Here is a 17,843-nt window from a genome sequence, read left to right as displayed (position 1 = left end):
ATTAGATTGCTTCACTGCATGACAGGCAATTACAATTGAGGTAGCATCTGCAGAAGCGATAGCATAATGTTCCTGTGCTAAAGCAAAAAAGAGGTGCTTTCCGAAAGGGAAAAAAAAACCCAAACTTTTCCCAATTAATTCTGAATGAGTCTCTTAAATCTAAACCTGCAAATTATATATATGTGTGAATAACACCATAGGAGTGCAGAGTCACTAGGCTCAGTACAGTCTCCATTATGCTATACATATGTATTATGTATATGAAGACTCAGCTCACTTTATCTGATTCTCTTTTATTAAGATACATATCTACACACAGAAATCTTTGGAAATCTTAACCTAAACATTCTCAAATGAAGCCACAGAAGAGCTGCTTTAGAAAAGGCTGATACCTAATTCTGAATCAGTCTAATCACAAGCAATTATTCTGGTGCATCTGTATAAATCTATGGAGGTGCCATTACTGACACTTTGATGGAATACTGGCAGCTAAGAATTGACCTACTGAACAAACTCCTTATTTCCAATTAACAAAAGAAACAAACTCATGATATCACAGCATAAATGTTGGTTGGATTTAAAACACAATGTTTTATTTTCCTGGTAACTTTTATTCTTTTGTCAGTATTCTTCAATGCTCAGAAAATAGCAAAAATATTCTTTCCTGTATGACTCCTAGGAGTTCATCTGTTAAGCATACATCTATACTGTGTATCACAGTATTATCAAAAATAGCTTGCACCTATGGCATTAAGTTACGTAGTTATGTCTTTCACAAGTTTTCAGTGGAGAAATGTGGTGCTTTGGGAAGACTTACTTGTGCTCTTATTTAGGAAGGTGTGTGTTAGGGAACACAACATCACAGAAATACATCTTTAAAACAGTTACAAAATAATAGCCTGTTTGTTGAAACCCTCCCTTGGTGGGGGAGATTGGTTACATGGAAGAACAAAAGGTGTCCTGCCCCACAGAGCTGAAAATCGAAGTTTGCAATTAAAAGTGAGGTGTACAAATGTTGCTCAGAAGAAAGCAACAGGAAAATAAGAGATTTCTGACAGAGAAAATGTGGCTTGTCTTTGATGTCTGCTGTATAAATGTATGGTAAGGGCTGTCACTGGCACTGCTGTAAAACTAGGTCTTCTGCTTTTCCTCTTTGTTTTCTTTGAAAGAAGGTTTTATTACAGATGGTTTCAGAGAACTTCCTGCCTGTGTGAGAATACTGCATGTGGGAAGGTGAAGCATTGTCTGGCAACAGGCAGCATTCTGCATCACATCGACATAATGACAATGCAGTTGGTCCTGAAAGGTAAATGATGCTGTGAAAAGGAAGACTGGTGAGTGATACACAGAAGCTGATGTACTGAGAGTAGTGAATCTGTAAAATTTCATGTGAATTGAACAGTTTTCAATAAACATGACTTACATTCCTACTGTTTAAAATATTTTCATGTAAGAAAACAAGAAGTGATACTTCCACAAAGAAAATTCTTTCCACCAAAGGCTGTCAGACAGAATACAGGAAGATGTGGTGATTTATGTAATTCCAGGAAAGTGGCTTGGCATACCATGAACAACTTCTGATATTCTTCTTCTGATTAAGTTTTTATGGTCCCCTAAATGCTTTTAGTTCTTGGTTACAAAAAATCACGAAGGCATCTCAGCCCTACAGAGGTTCCTCAATCTGTCAGAATGAAGTAACAAACACTAGAGGTTTCTTTGTTTATTTGAATGACACTGAAAGATTCTCAGATGCTAACAGTACCAGTCTTCCCATATGACACTCTACAATAGAATAACAAAATGAGAAGCACTGTGGCAGGGGACAGGAAGGGATAAAGTTTCTAGATGCACCATTGTGTACAGTTCTTGTTCCTCTTTGTTTGATAAGGCCATTCTAGGAACGCATTCACAGTCAGAAAATAGGAACAATTACTGAAACTCCTTCCAACAAAAGAAATGAAAAGGAAAATGAGTTTCAATGTTAGAGAGTCAACCACTTTTGCACAGTAAGTCTTATTTTAGACTTTCCTATCTAGCTTGCTTAGCCTGAAATATTTGAGACTTCATTCCAAAGAGAAGAATGTTTCTGCAAAAGCTGATGCCAGTCAAATGGAAATACTTTTAATTAAAAAATCTGCTCTAAAAATTTAGGTATTTGTATTCTTGCCTCCCCTTCCTGCAAAGCAGTCTTTTGCTATATCTTTAAATATTCTGCACAGCATAGTAAACCTCACATGCATCAGATGTTTTCTGAAATTATATAATCTTTAATTAGCCATTTCAGCTATTTTAGTAATTTAGTGCTCTGTGTAATTCCTTAATATTTGTTGGAATTCTTCATGATGATACTGTTAATTGCTAGTTCAAGGAACATTTGTTTGTCTCTCTCTGCTTATGAGGAAAAATATAAATTCCTTTCCACAGCTTAGATACAAGACAGATAAGTCTCCCTTTGGCTCTTTTAGCAGAATGCTTTGGTTTCTGATTTTTAACTTATTTTAGTCTTAGAGCTACTCTGAGAGTGAACAACAGTCTCTGTTATTAAGACAGCAATCAGTTTCAATAATATAATTTATTTAGATCAATTTTGTTTCTTCTAAGTGCTTACATCTTAGAAATTCTCTTATGGGGAAATGCGTCAGTGTCTCAAAAACATAGAGTCATGTTCAGCTCAGACCATTTTGGTTTTTAATTACAGGACAAAGTCTGTTAACAAAATCAGGCAGAGCTTCTAAAGAAGAATGAGTGAAAGCTGACTAAAGCTTACTGTTTAGCTGTAAATATCAACCCTTATGTACAGATCTTAGAAGTTGTAATTTATTTGCTAAAGGAACGTCCTGCTTTCATGACAAGGCTAAGCCAACTGACTTTGACAAGAAGATACTCTAATAAAGGGGTTACCTTTTAAAAGTAAATTCTACCAAAAAATTTTTATGGAGAAACAGTCCAAACTGATAGTGTACAGCATTTCAAAATGTAATAACCAGTGCCACAGGCAGTTGGGGTTTTGTTGTCACTCTGATAATTGAAAAGTTTAGGGAACAGAAGCTCTTTTTTCAGAACTGAAATAAAAGCAATGAACTTCAAAGCTAGGTTATGAGTTTAAGAACAGCTGTTTTGAGCTTAATTAAATATTTATTATAGACTGTGGGAGATACAGTGGATGGGAGAGGCTGGTGATAACCTTGCAAGGAACCTACTATAAAACAGTAGTAAAAAACTGGCAAATCTACCTTTTTCATTGATTTAACTAGTAAAAAAAAAAAAACATATTCAGATGAAATGTATATGAGGAAGTGTGGAGTGAATATATAATTAAGTTTTATTTCCTGTCATACTGTAACAGCAGGGCATAGAAATAACAGCTTTTACAAGTTTCTCAGGTTTCTGGGATGTCTGTGTATCATGTCTCCTCGGCTGAAAGGGGAGACCTGACTTTCTTCAATACCAGACATTACAAGTTCTCAAACTGATCCTTGCTGCTTAGAGAGCTCAGCTCCCAAGGTTCCTCCCACTTGCCGTAGGTTGAGTGCAACAAGATAGGACTGAGATTCTTCTTTATTTGGATTAATTTTTTTTCAAATAATAATATGCCTTATTCATCCCAAAGTTGCTTTAGAGTTGCTTTTAATGCCAAGATAAGCTTTCAGAATAAAATGAATTTACTGTAAGAGCAAAGGTTGAACTGTAGGAGGGGATGCAAAGTAAATAACAAAAATGCAATTTAAAATTAGGCTTACCTAGTCAGTTTTCCTTTAGTTACTTCAAGTTCACAGTTAACTTAAAGGAGAGAAAGGGATAACTGTGGCATTTTTGTTTCCAGTGTCCCAGGATTGGCTTGCACTAAATAACTTTCTCAGTCCATATGGTCATTGCTACATAGTTTGGGATGGTTCTCCCTGTTCTTATGCATGTTCAATCTGATCATATTTCTGTTCAGTAAGAAGGAGGAAACTTTCCTTCAGGAGTTTCTGGGGTTAGTCTTGTGTGTTCATTTGAGTTTAAATTATTCTCCTATTTTTGAAACATTTTTTAAGTTTTTGTCATAAGACATCTTCAGTGTTCATGTGCCTTATTAGTTTCATTGTCTGCTACTCATTTTAAATTCTTTATTTCAGTTGCATATATCTGCACTAAAAAGGATAAGATTGGACGTAAAACACTTCAGTCCCACTTCATTCCCATCATTCCTATTGTTTTCTTCTCCACATAGTATTGGTACTCCTGCTCTTAAAATTCCTCCCTTGCTGCTTCTGACTCCAACAAGATCAGTCAGCACAGCTTGAGGTGCCTCCTCTTTGACAGCCACTAGGTCACAATGGACTTTTTAGTGATCAGAACCGGTGGTGTGTGGCAGAACCAGGCTGAGGGACGTGATGAAAGGCAAGTAGGTACTTGGGATGTTAGACCTGTTTGCTGTAGCCAGAAACAGCCCAGTGCAGTTGAATTCATCACTGGATGTTTCTGCAGTTGCTCTAGTACTCACCTGCTCCCCCAGTGCCTTTCTCTTGCTTTGCACAACACGCGAGAAGCTGTTCTAGAGCTGAGCCTTTGCTGGTCAGAGCAGCAGGACAGGCTGGTCAGCTCAGAGATCTCCAGACCTGAGAGGAAATGGACCAAGAGCCTCTCACTGTCAGCCACTGAGCATAAAAATACTCCACTGAGGTTTACTTTTGTTCATTGTGTTTTTGCTTGATGTCCTGTCTGCTAAGTGTCCATCTGCAAACACAAGGGGATATGTAACATTCTCCAAATACAAATTCTTGAGATAAGTCATTATACCATAGTCCTCCTAACAACATGCCCAAAACTTTACTAAGTAATGTTCTGGGAAGAGTAGTCAAAGATGCATGCTGGTGTTCAGGTTTCTGAGAGTTATTTCAATTCATGAGCTCAGATATGTGTTCCATTTCTATAAGTGGTGTTACTTGCATAAGTGAAGGCATTTGCATAAAGTTCAACCATTCAGTCAAGGAGCACTCTTCCTAAAATTGCAGTATGTGTACCTGAAACACTCTAGGATATAAATTTATTTTTCAGGAAACCAATCTAGGAAACTGAAGAAGCATTTTATCAAATTGAATATACTCATTGGTATATATAAGTTCTTTTCTTTTTCCTTGATAGTTCAGTTAAATCATAATCAAATCATTAGATATATTTATCGTGCTGTGTTTCATTCTTTTTCACCCTTTACATTGTGTGTAAAAGCAGGGTTTGTCTATTATCTCCTCTATTTTGAGATTGGTGTTTATGATGAAAGTAAATTTAATGTTTCTGAACTGTACTTTAATCAAGGTGTGAGTATTTAGGGTCATGAATGATTAAACAACCTGAATGAAGAAGCAGTATTCCATCTCTTTCTTCAAGCTGGTAGCACCTTCATCACTTCTCTGAAAATCAGGATTTATGTCTGCATATAAGAAAATCTGTTCATAACATCCACTGCTATGCCGATCAGAATAGTCCATTTCATTATATTTGTCCACAGATCTTTGTTGTAGACAGCAAATCTGACATTGCTGCTTTTTTGATGATCCTGCTCCTAGTTTTGGCATTTTTATTGACCAACTATGATCATGTTTACTTTTAATAAAGAATTAACTATTAAAGATTATTAGGACCACTGCATCTCCTTGTCTAGAAATTTCATGAAAGAATGTAGAACAAACAAATTTAAAAGTATGTGTTTATTCTTTGGAAGTCATTACCAGAACATAAAAGCCTTCCTAAATGTATTTTAAAAAATAAGAGCAACAGCAGAGATAATTTAAAATCACAAAGGATATAAATCTTTAAGCTTTGGACATTTAGTTATTAAGCTAAGAAATTATGGTTCTGTCAAAGAAACTTATGTGTAGATTATTATGTAATTGACTTCTAAATTTTTTACACCTTTTTGAAAGGTACTGGGGAGAGAGAGGATGCTAAACCACCAATCAATTCCCTAGTGTTCCTTCTCTTCCCATTTCTGTTGGAGAGTTATTGTGTCACAGTGAAGAAATACTAACTGCAGGATCTTGCCATATATAACACTGCAGGGGACCCTTGAAGCTGACTGGAGCCCTGTTCCTGCAATGCTCCAGTCAAGTTAATATCATGAACTGTGTGATTGATGTTCTCAGGGCTGCACTCCCTGCTGCTTTAAACAGGAAGCTCTTCCAGTGTTGCTTCAGCTCAGTGAACAAGGCCACTTCCTTAACAATACAATACCAGGAATTCAATCAGAAACTTCACAATTCAGTTCTCAAAGGCCTGATAACGATTGCTCTCATTCTTGCATTATCTGCAGTATTAAAAGTTACGGATTTTATTTGAAAAAAGAATACTTTTCTCATATTCTTTTCACAAGGAAAAATTTCGCTTTTTTATGATAATTAAAATATTGTTCCAGTTTTGTGAGAGATTTGTCATTCTTCTTTCTTTCCCTAGACCACATTTATGTTGCCAATATCACAATATGATTCTGCAGGAAAATGGCCTCAGCTACTTATAACAGTTTTTCATCTTTCAAGGTCCATGCTCACTACTAAGAACAATAGTTTTAAACAGATATTGTTCAGGTGCAGGATGCTCAAGAATCCCTCAGTCATTGCCTGCATTCATTTACTACTTCTAATACAGATACAAAAATGTCACAGCTAAATAAAACTGAATTATTCATACCACAGAACTAAATTATTTGCCTTGGCTTTTACTGGTAAGATTTGCCTTCAGGGATCCTAGGCCATGGAGATCAGTGGAAAAGTCTGGAGCTCTGAAGACTTAACCTCAGCAGAGGAGGATTGAGTTAGGAAATGTTTAAACAAATAGAGCACAGGCAAGTCAGTAGGATTTGGTGGGATTCAACCATGCATGCAGGGCTGCTCTCAATTGTACCTGGAAGGTCATGGAAATCAGAGGAGGTTCCTGGGGCCTATAAGAAAGCAAATGCCCATGCTATATTCCAGAAGGGCAAGAAGGAGAATGAAGGGAACTACAAGCCTGTCAGCCTCACCTAAACCTCTGAGAGGGCATAATGCAAGAAATCCTCAGGAAAATAATTTTCAAATATATCATGAACAATGTGATTAGGAGTTGTCAACATGGATATAAATGGAGGAAACTTTGCCTGACCAATCTGGTGGCCTTCTGTGATGGAAGAGCTGGCTTTGTGGATGAGAGGAGACTCAAGCATGTTGTTTATCTTGGCTTTAGCAAGGTTTTCAATGCTGTGTCCTGTAACCTCCATATAGATAAACTGATAAAGTGCAGACTAGATAAATGGACAGTGAGATGGACTGAAAACTGGACAAACTGGTGGCCTTAAAGGGCTGTGCTGGGCACAAAGTCCAGCTGGAGATCAGTCAGTAAGAAAGTACCATGGCAATTGATACCAAGGCTTATATTGGGTGGTGCTGTCAGAGTGCACCCACAAGTTTCCAGACAATAGGAGGTTGAAAGGAGTGGTTGAAACCAGGTGTGTGTGACATTCAGAGGGAATCAGGCTTGAGAAATCAGGCTTGAGAAATGGGCTAACTCTTGTTCTTGAGCCCCATGTAATTCAACAAAGGGAAATGCTAAGTCCTATAGCAGCTGAGGATTAACCCTATTCACTAGTACACATTGGAGCCTGGGAAGCAGCTTTACAGAAAAGGATCCAGGACTCCTGCTGGGAAAAATGCTGACTGTGAAACAGCCATGTGCAGTTGGAGAAAAGGCAGCCAACAACATCCAGGCATTGCCAGTAGGTCAAGGGACATAATTCTTCCTGGTGAGATCACACCTTGAGACCTGTGTCCTGTTCTGGGCTCCCCAGCACAAGAAATACATGCCCATAGTGGAGAAAGTTAAGTGAAATGTTGCAAAGATAATTAGGAGAATGGAAGATGTGTCATACAAGGAGAGGCTGAGAGTTGGAATTGTTAACCTGGATGAAAAGAAGGCTCAGCAGACCTTATCAATATGTATAAATACCAGAAGGAATTAAGGTAGTAAAAGACCACAGAACCAGTATCTTTTCACTGGTGCCCAGAAAGGACAATTGGCAATAGGCACAGATTAAAAGATAGGAAATTCCACTTAAATATGAAAAGCTTCTTTACAGTGAGGGTGGTCAGGCACTGATACAGGTATCCCAGAGCAGTTGTGGAGTCTGCAGCCTTGGAGGCCCTTGAAATCCAGCTTGCTAAGGTCCTGCACAACCTGCTGTAGCTGACTAAAGTTTGAGCAGGGTAGGGCCTGAACTCAGCATTCTGGTGAGGTCCCTTCACAATTCAACTATTACTCTTCTGTGAGTCTATCAAATCAGGATAGTCAGAAAAGTTTGAGGTACATTCTGCTATTTATAAATGGAGTGTAAGAGCATAAGGAGCAAGGTAAAGCCTCAAGATAAATTGTTGGCTAGGAGTTTCAAGAATATTCAAGAATACAGGATTTGTGCATATCAGGAGAGCAATACATATAAAAACAAATGGTTGCAGAGTGGACCTAAACTGTTCCTTTTGGCATTCTGTACTAATTTGCTAATGGATATGATGCAGATTGGGATTTTTAATTGTAGAGGGACCTTTGAATGAAAAAGTTATTTAAAGTCCTCAATTTCTGTTGAATTTTGTTAATTCAAGAAGCCTGCTGGGAAACCCTATTATTTAACCATGCAGAGATTTGTGTTTTTAATGTATTTTTGAAGGATTCAACTCAACTTTCAAGTCGAAGAAATTGCAAGTTGTGGCTTTTATGTACAAGTGCAATAATGTCACTAAATAAAGGGGAAGCAGCATAAAGATGCTTCTCTCCATCATTTTATTGAATCTTTGTTTGGTAGCTCCCATTTACTTTATGGATCTTGGAGTTGTCTGGGCTGGTGTAAGGTTTTGTTTAGTGCCAGGTACAGCACTCAAGTAAATCAGTTCTTTTCCTGCAGGTTATTCTTAGCTGCAGTTTCACCTACTCTGGATTAAGTTCCCTTCCCTTTTTTATCTTTATTTTAATTTTTTTTTCCCTGTGTTCTTTATTTCCCCTCCCATCTCCTTGTGGAGAATGGCATGTCACACACCTGGAGACACACCACACTTAAGCTTCAGGTTCTCCCTTGGATAGGAGATTCTACAGCCATTCTTCAAAATTCAGACATTTCTCATGGATCTGCATTTTCAGCTGTGAGGACTTCAGCAAAGATTCAACAACTTCCCTTTCCTTTCATCATAGGCTCCAATAGTCTCTTTTTGGCCAACATGTAATTAGTCTGTCCAGAACAACTGCAAAGGCTTTCCTTCCTTGTTTTTCAGTAACAGATGGGTGTTACTGCTTGTGTATTTGGGAAAGAAGACAAAGACTGGACATCTATTTCTCAGCCATCTGCTTCCTTGTCAGATTCTTTCTTTAAACCATGTTAGAGAAGAGGAGTAGCAGGGTCTCTGGCATGATGGTTCTACACAAATAAATAAAAAAGCATGGTTCCTTTCAAAAAATTTACAGCAAAAAAGACAAAAATGGCAAGAAATTAATCACTAAGACTTCATGCAGGTATGTAGATTGCATCACAAACCATAAAAATATTAATCCATTCAATATTTGAAGTAAATATCTCATGTATACAATTCCACCATAGATCCTAAAAAAAAGGGCAGAAATTTGTTTTTAAATCTTAGAGCATTTAGAAGACTATGTATGTGTATTATACCTGACATGAAAAAGCCTGTTGAAAGATGTGCTTGTGTTGAAGGCACTGAAAAGATTATGCTGTTTAATTGTATTATTCTCCCCTTTGCTCATAGATAGATACTTGGGTTTGTCCTGCAAATTGGAAAATCTAAAGCTTTTTTTTTTTTTTTGTTATCCCTGTCTGCTTCCTGAAGGCTTTATAAGGTTGTAATAGCCATGTGCATGCTGTACTGCTTGGAACTTTGGTCTGTATTTTACTGGGAGAAGCGTTTCTGGTTTCCTGCAGGACCCAATAAAACACCCTTCTCCCCTTGGGAAAGTGATTTGTGCTTTTTATTAGTCCAAAGCTAGAGGCTATTTTAATCCTTCAATGTCTGCACTTTACTGAACTAGATTCTGATTTTCCTGCTTACCAAAGTGAATTCAAAACAAAACAAAATAAAACAAAACTACAGCAATAAAAACATGGATCTTCTTTATGTCTGCAAGTCATGTTTTCTTTCTGGGAAGCAATGGGCAGACTTAGTGCACAGAGGCAATTCAGCACTGAGGAGATAAAGCAGGAAGGAAGGAAGCAGTACAGGTGTTGAAGACTTGATACTTTGTAGGCTTTTCAGAGCAGGAAAATCTGCCTGAAATCTCTGGTGTTTTAGTAAGAAATGGTAGAGATTGGCTACCCTAGACTGGCATTGGAAGTAAACTATGAGACTAAATTGTCCAGACATGTCATCAGGAACACATCTGAAATATTTTTTAGTTTTTAGAGTGTTCTAGTTATAGGATACAAATATTCCCTTAACTGCACTATATGAAAGAGCCAAGTTAACCTCAAATAGTAGTGTTCCTCTGTCCTGCAGGATTAGAAGACTGTTGGGAAACATTCACAAGCGCATTTTGATGAAATCTCTGTTTCAACATGTTCTGAAACAAGTGAGCCCACCCCTCTTTGTACTGCCAAAACCTATGGCCACATGTACACTTCTCTATCACAGTTTAGGGAGAGCTGAGTCTGTCATCTTCTGACGTGGCCTGAAAGCAACCTGACACAATTTGGGATGTGCAGAACACTTTGTTCTTAGTTGTTTATAGGTAACAGAGTTCCACAGTCATAAAACAGTCACCTAAACAATGTTGACCTAAGCCAAGAGGCACTAGTGAAATGAATGCTGAAGTTAATTCCCTGCCCTTTACAGATACTTTAATAAGTAGTTGCCTGCAACCATTTACAGTGTTAAGTTGCAAAATACCTCACAACACATTGTCCTCATTTCTTTTGTCCTGTGTGGTCTATATTTGCTTAATTTTCTAAATTTTGTGTCTGTTCTTCTGCCTGGGGTATTTTGTCATAGATAATTCACAAAATGTACAAGAAAATATTTAAGTAGCCCCATCAGATTCCTAAGAAAAAGTAAATGTACTTTTAAACTGTGGTATTGTATGAAAACAAGCCAAAATTCAGCCTGTGAAATGTTTGGCCTGGGACAGGAGTTGTAATTTCTTCTGCATTTGAGGGTTTTCTTTTCTCACAGATCTCTTCCTCATTTGGTGTGGACTATGGCCACTATGGGAGGTCACACAAGCATTTCATAAAATGCTCATCTTTGACTTTTTCATTCTCTGAAAAGCAACAGAGCAAAGTTTAGATGAGTTTGGGATGCTTGCCTCTGAACCTGGAGGGGAATTTATGGGATGAGGATCATGTGTCCCTCTGTCTGTGGGAGACGTTTTTTCTCAGAGCCTGGCAAAAGTGCCAGTGGTGGCTTCGTCACTGAGCCAATGCTCAAAGTATTTCTGGTCCCTGTCCACAAAAGAATTTATTTTTCAAGAACCCTGACAGAGTTTGCAAGTCCCCCATGCCTGCAATAATTTTCGTGATTTTTTACCTCTTAATGTGGGTAAGGGGTGCATTTTCTCCTGGCCTCACACTGTGGTGACCATGTACTCATGCTCCTTTTTTCACAGTATTTGCAGTGGGAAAAACCAGTCTCTTCAATATTCTTTTTCAGATATCAAGACCTGGATTTTCAATGTGAGAATTAATTACAGAATTGCAGTTTGCAGATTTAATTTTATTTTTTTCCTGTTTCCCCTTTGAGCTCAGCAGACCTCAGAAGTTTCTGGGAAATCATATCAGAGTGACAACATATCATGTTGTGAGAAAGTGGCTTTTGTTATTTGTTGCTTTGTTTAAATCACCTTTTATAGCTTACTAACTTCCTATGGAAGTTGTTTGCCTTTTGGTATTAATGTGTCTAAACAGATAATTAGCATCTAAGTCTTGGGCCTGTTTGACCTTCTTTTAGCTTGGGCAACTCACTGGTGATATTTATATCTTAGAGATCTCTGAAAGTAGAAGAGAAGGAATGTCTAAGCCCAGCATGGCCTGAACATTCTCTTCAGGCTCTGCAAAGTTTTAGAATAGCCTTCTGAAGACATAATATGTAAGTGAGACATTTTCTGAACTACAAAAGCTCAAGCACAAATTGCACTATTATTTGACCAAATCCATTGCCTGAAATGCTTTTTCCCTTAAATTTGTCAATTATTATTTTTTGTATAGATCTGTGAGAGTGCTGATCTGAAGTAACTACTTTTTCAGTTCCACCTGCCAACCAGCATTGCCACAAGAATGGCTTATCTGCTTCAGCAGAGGGGGCAGAAGTGAGCTGTGTGTAGTTTATCTCCAGGACCTCCCATGTGAGAGGTCTGCCTCTGTGACTGTTCAAAGGACCCCTTTCCAAAAAGTGCTGGCTGCTGCACTGCCTGGGACAGCATCCACCTAAAACAGACCAGTAGAACAGACCTCTGGTGACTTTTCATGTTAACTAAAGCAGCCTCACAATTTAAAAGTTAATCAAAACTTAACTTTGCTTAAACTTTTCCTTAGACTAATTTGTAAACACTATCCTTCCACAGAGAATGATAACAATGATTATTAGTGAAGTACAGGTTGCAAAATTTACCACACACCTTAAACCATCTTCACTTAGGGGACAACCCTCTATAAAAACAGATATTGCCAGTTTAAATTAACCTTGGAGAAAGAGGTTTAAGGATACAGTTGATTTAACAGTTCTGCAGCCCTTACTGAGGCAGTGTTGGGGAAGGTGCTGCATCATGGGTTTCAAAACAGCACATCCATCAGTGATGTCTCACTGTGAAGAAATTGGCCAAGTATACAAGGCAGTTTTTTTAGGGGGAAAAACTGGATGAGATGGTTTCCTTTGTAGATCACTATCCCATACCTGGCTGGAGACAGCCTTCAAACCAAGTAATGCAGCACAATTTGTCAGCTGCTTCTGAAAGCTATTTCCCATGTGAATTGACTGCACTTGTCCTCAAGTGCTGCAACCACGACAAAACCAGACTTCTTGCCAGTTTAATATTTATACACAAAATTGCATATTTTAAATATATTAACCTTTTGTGACAATTACTGAAACATGCTTTATTACATAATTTAAAACACTCAACACTATGCAAATTCAAAGTGATACAATTGCTCAGTTTATGTATATAAAACCCCCTCCTATTGGCAGTCATCCATGCAAGCAGCAGCCATAAAGTTTTAACTTGGTTTCTTCCATTTCTAACTGTAGATTGTAACCCTCTGTCCAGCAATCTCCTCCCTGTTTACAGAGATGTTTGTCAAACCATAACAAAGTCAGTGCTTCATATTTTGACAATGTCACTCAGAGCATGGAAAGATTTCTCCTAGTGCATCAGGTTCCACAATTATTCTTCTAGCTTGTGAGGGAACTGTTTGTTAAGGAAGATGTTCCAGACAGGGTATTAGGATAAATGGTCATATATGTGCCACAGTAACACTTCATGGAATGCCTTTCTACTCTCCTGTCATTTTTGTCCTTTGAAACAGTGACTTCTTAAAAAGAAAAAAAAATAAATTCAGAAATCTCAGTACTTAAGGCAATATAAGCACTTTATTGGGCTCTAATTAGCAAAGACTGGAGATCAGGGCATGTCCAGGCACAGTTCAGATCCATTGCCTTTCAGGAGATTAGAGACATATGCCTGCTGCTCCCCTCAAATTGCTGTGTGCACCCTTGCTCAAAATGGCACTGCTGCAATGTGCTTAATATATCAGCTGGAGTCACGGGGCCCGTGTGTCCCTGCCGGGATCTTACCAGGATTCCAGGATTTGACTGTACCCTTCCCACTGATGCCTGCATGTCAGGAACGTGCATGACTTGGGCTGACAGCCCGGAGCAGCCCCTGGGAATGAGAGGCTGTAGGCCAAACAGAGTTTTACAATAGTGCCCCAAAGCAGCAAAATGGGCAAGTTTGTCCAAAGAACAGGAGATCTGGGGATGGTGAATGAAGGATGTACTGGCTTAATTCCCAGCAGCTTGTGGTTCTGCTGCAGCCACAGTGCAAATGCACAGCATGAAGTGGGGCCAGCAGCTGAAGCAGGTGCAGGGGTGAAATCTGAGCCCCCTGAGTCAGGCTGCCCTTAGGCCACAGAGTGGATACAGGAGCACCGAGGTGCTTCCCGGAGGTGCTTCCCGGGGGCTCTGGGCAGAGGCGTGAGCAGGAACTCACTCCCAACCCAGCTGAGCATCGGTTCCTGGCGTGTGCTCAGGGACTGGATTATACCAAAAATAAATTCTCGTCTTTCCTCATAAGGAATGTGGGGGTTTTGCCCATAAGCAAGATTTTAAATATAGCAAGACTGGACACACATTTTCTTTATTTGTATAGCTGTTGCATCATCCCAGGAAGGCAGGCACTCTCCTGGGTTTGTGGAGCAGTCTGAGTCTTTCCCAAGGAATGGCTGAGAGGGCAACTAGCAGGGGAGAACCATGTGGCCACATCATCCTGATTCACCCAGCACATGTTTTCATTGTGTGACTACATCCTTGTTTCCCACCAGCGATAAGCTTGAGATTTCTTGATTTAACATATGATCTAATTAAGAACTTTTGACAATACCATAAAACTATTGTCTTTAGAATTATCTTTTTTCTCTTCTTTGCAGTGCTGTGAAGTAGAAGTCTAGATTGAGCTCAAGATTACTCAGGAATTTAGACTTAAATGCAAATTTTTGTTTAATGATAAAGTGAACTAATTACTACTAATTATATATGTACAGTTCTTATTATACAAGAGCATAGCACTTTACAAATATTGATGGAGTTAGTCCGATAGTGCCAAGATAATGTAAGTAAGCATAAATTTGGTCAGTCAGCATGAAACAACTCTGGTAATGCATGTGACTAATAAAAGTGTAATGCTTTACGATGATTTACTAAGCCTGACTCACTATGTAATCAAAATCAAAATCCAGTTAAAGGAACTGGGGAGTGCCTGTGTAGGACAAGGGGCAAGGACTGTACAGGCAGGAAGGGTTTGATAGGCTGGGACACTGTAATCACAAGGCAGAAAGCTCTTTATTTCCTCATTTTATTTCTTTTTTATGGTTGTCAAATTCCAGAAAGGGACAAGTTACACTGGTTGTGTCACTGAGAAGGCTGGGCACAACATCTCTTCATATAACAACTGCATCTGCTTTGAGAGGGGATATTTGAAGAAAAAAGTATAAGAGGAACACCAGAGTAGCGTCACCTCTGCATTGCCTGTCTGGCTATCTGGCTTTATTGACAACCTCTGGCTTTATTAATCTCTGGTTTTATTTGACAACCACCTCACATATTTCCTTCTATAAATTAATTAAATCAGTTTATAAGCTCTGTTTTATTATTTGTCCTTGTAACTCCCATTGGAAAGTTTTTTCAGAACTCAGTAGTTTATTCTAGTGTCAGTAAAACTCAGCTTGGGTACCTTGATACCTACTGTGTGCTTTAATTTGAAGAGCACACCTCCTTTCATCTGCTTCTTTAACTCAAAATTTGCTTTCAAGTCCCATTCCCACTGCTGGCCCTGGAGCCTTCCCTTACAGGGCACCTGGCATTGTTGCTGTTTCCAGTATTTTAAGTTATCTGTGTGTTGTTTCTTTCAGTTGTTGCCAGTGCCCTAAAGTAGTCCGTACAAGTCATTTGTTGCAAGTACAATTTAACTACAGTGAACTGCATTTGCTATTACTTTGCTGTGTGTGTTTTAAAGGTTTTCTTTAACCATTCCATTCATAAAATTTGGTGTTATTTTGAATTAGCCACTCAGCATGCTGGATTGGATTGACAGCCCAGAATTCAGTGTTCACTTGTGCTGCCTGGCATAACAAGATTTTTTTCTTTTCCATTGGCAATGTTCATGGATCCTTAGCAGAAAGAATGGAGATCAAGTTAACAAAGCTGTACACTTCCTTTGCTGGCATTAAATAAATGCTGTACGTTTGGAGTCATTTCAGCTGTTCAATGCACTTTAAGTAATTTTCAAACCACTGTCAAACAGTCAGAGGAATCTACTGAGCTCTCCTACACTTAAGAAGAATTGCTTTTGCATTTAGAAAAACTTACTAATTTTGCTTCTATGTACTGCAAAAAATCAGAAGTAAAATGTTATTGAAAAACAGGCTGTGAGTTTCCAGTGCTACCTGACATAAACCACAACCTGTAAGAGCCAGTGAGTCCTAAGCATAAAGTCCAGTGCATGCCTCATGCAATTCAGATTTAAATTAAATTTTCCACTCTTAACATCTTTGAATAGCCATAACTCAAATAGCCATTTTTATTCTAGGATTAAGCAAGAGTGCATGTTGTTCCATAGAGAGTTGGTTGCCCCTTTCTTAGGCTGTTGATATAGTTATGACAAATTGTTCTGAATGACATGCTCCACAACGTAATAGTTAATCTAGTAGCAAACTGCTTTTTAGCTGCAGTCCCTAAACTTTGTTGTGGAAAAATAAAAAAAAGTTGATGGAAAGAATTGGCCAAAATATTCAATAATTTGTACTTGATAAGCACTGAAATAAAGAACTGTTAGTCAAATGTGATTTTATCAAGACTTTTTTCACAAGTGCAGTTAGAAATGAACAATTTCAAGCAAAAGAGGTTTGTTGTATCAAATAATATATTTGCTATTGTAGAACATTGGGGAGAGCAAAGATTACTTCTTGGAGAGGGATAAAAGCAAAATTCAACAACTAAAAAGGATGCAGGAAGTGTATGAAGCAGTAAAGGAAACAAATCCCATTTGCTGGAAAGAGAAAACCATGGTTAAGAACTATGCTGTAAGCAGGGAAACACATTTGCATCTGATTTTATTGCAGATGATTATATGAATTTTATATTATGATGTCCATAGGTATTCAAACTGCATTTGAATAACATTTTCCAGAAAAAAATAGTAGTAACAAGTTCAAATATGATAATGAATTTTTATAGCAATAAAGTTATCACCAAAAGTTGTGATAAAAGACCAAAAATCACAAGGAATGGTCAAAATAAAGTTCTCCTGATACACTGATCCTTTAATTACACAGAGAGAAAGTGTAGTTCCATTAGCAGTGGGAGGTTTTATGCCTTGTGAGGGTAGAAGATGGAAGGACAACAGTTCAGTCATCTGGACCACCAGTTATGTTTGTTGTTTTGGCAGTTATCTTCCTCCCCAGTTTAGGCTGCTCATAGACCTGAGCACCACCTCTTTGCTTCAGGTACTGTGGCTAAGATGAATTCTGCCTTCACAAACCTCTTTAGCTTTCAGGAATTTTTCAGGTTCTCTGAGAGTAGTAAAGTTCTTTCCCTCCTGACTTTAAGTGCTATGGAAAAGCAGGAACTGAGGTTTCAGAAGATAAATAGCCAGGAATATATGAATTCATCAAGATCTCAGTGGCCCAATTAGACCATTGAAGACTCAGCTCATGAAAAACTGAGTATACTAATAAAACCATGAGTCATCATTCCTTTCTTATTGATTCTTGTTATCTTTCTGTATCTGAGGCAACAATAAACATGATTTATATGCACTGCCTTTAATTTCCTGTGGTGTTCTAATCTCACAGTGGTGTAGGGGAAAAGTCAATGAAGACGGATGGTGAGCAGTCTGCAGACTGGGAGGGAGGCAGCAAATTTGGTCAGAAATTGGGGCGGGGGGGATCGTGTTGCAGAGATAACTTCTACATCTCTAGAGCTGATGCCATTTAGCATATATTAAAAGAAAAAGAGTGAAAGAGTGATGGGATGGATAAGGCAGGAAGGTGGTCCTGTCTGTACCCATAAAAGTGCCCATTTAAATCTCCTTTGTGGATGAATTGGAACATAATGCTGAACACTTATGAGCCT

The sequence above is a fragment of the Molothrus ater genome, chromosome 3 (assembly GCF_012460135.2).
Source record: "Molothrus ater isolate BHLD 08-10-18 breed brown headed cowbird chromosome 3, BPBGC_Mater_1.1, whole genome shotgun sequence".
Taxonomy (NCBI): domain Eukaryota; kingdom Metazoa; phylum Chordata; class Aves; order Passeriformes; family Icteridae; genus Molothrus; species Molothrus ater.
Note: the sequence above shows the minus strand (reverse complement) of the source record.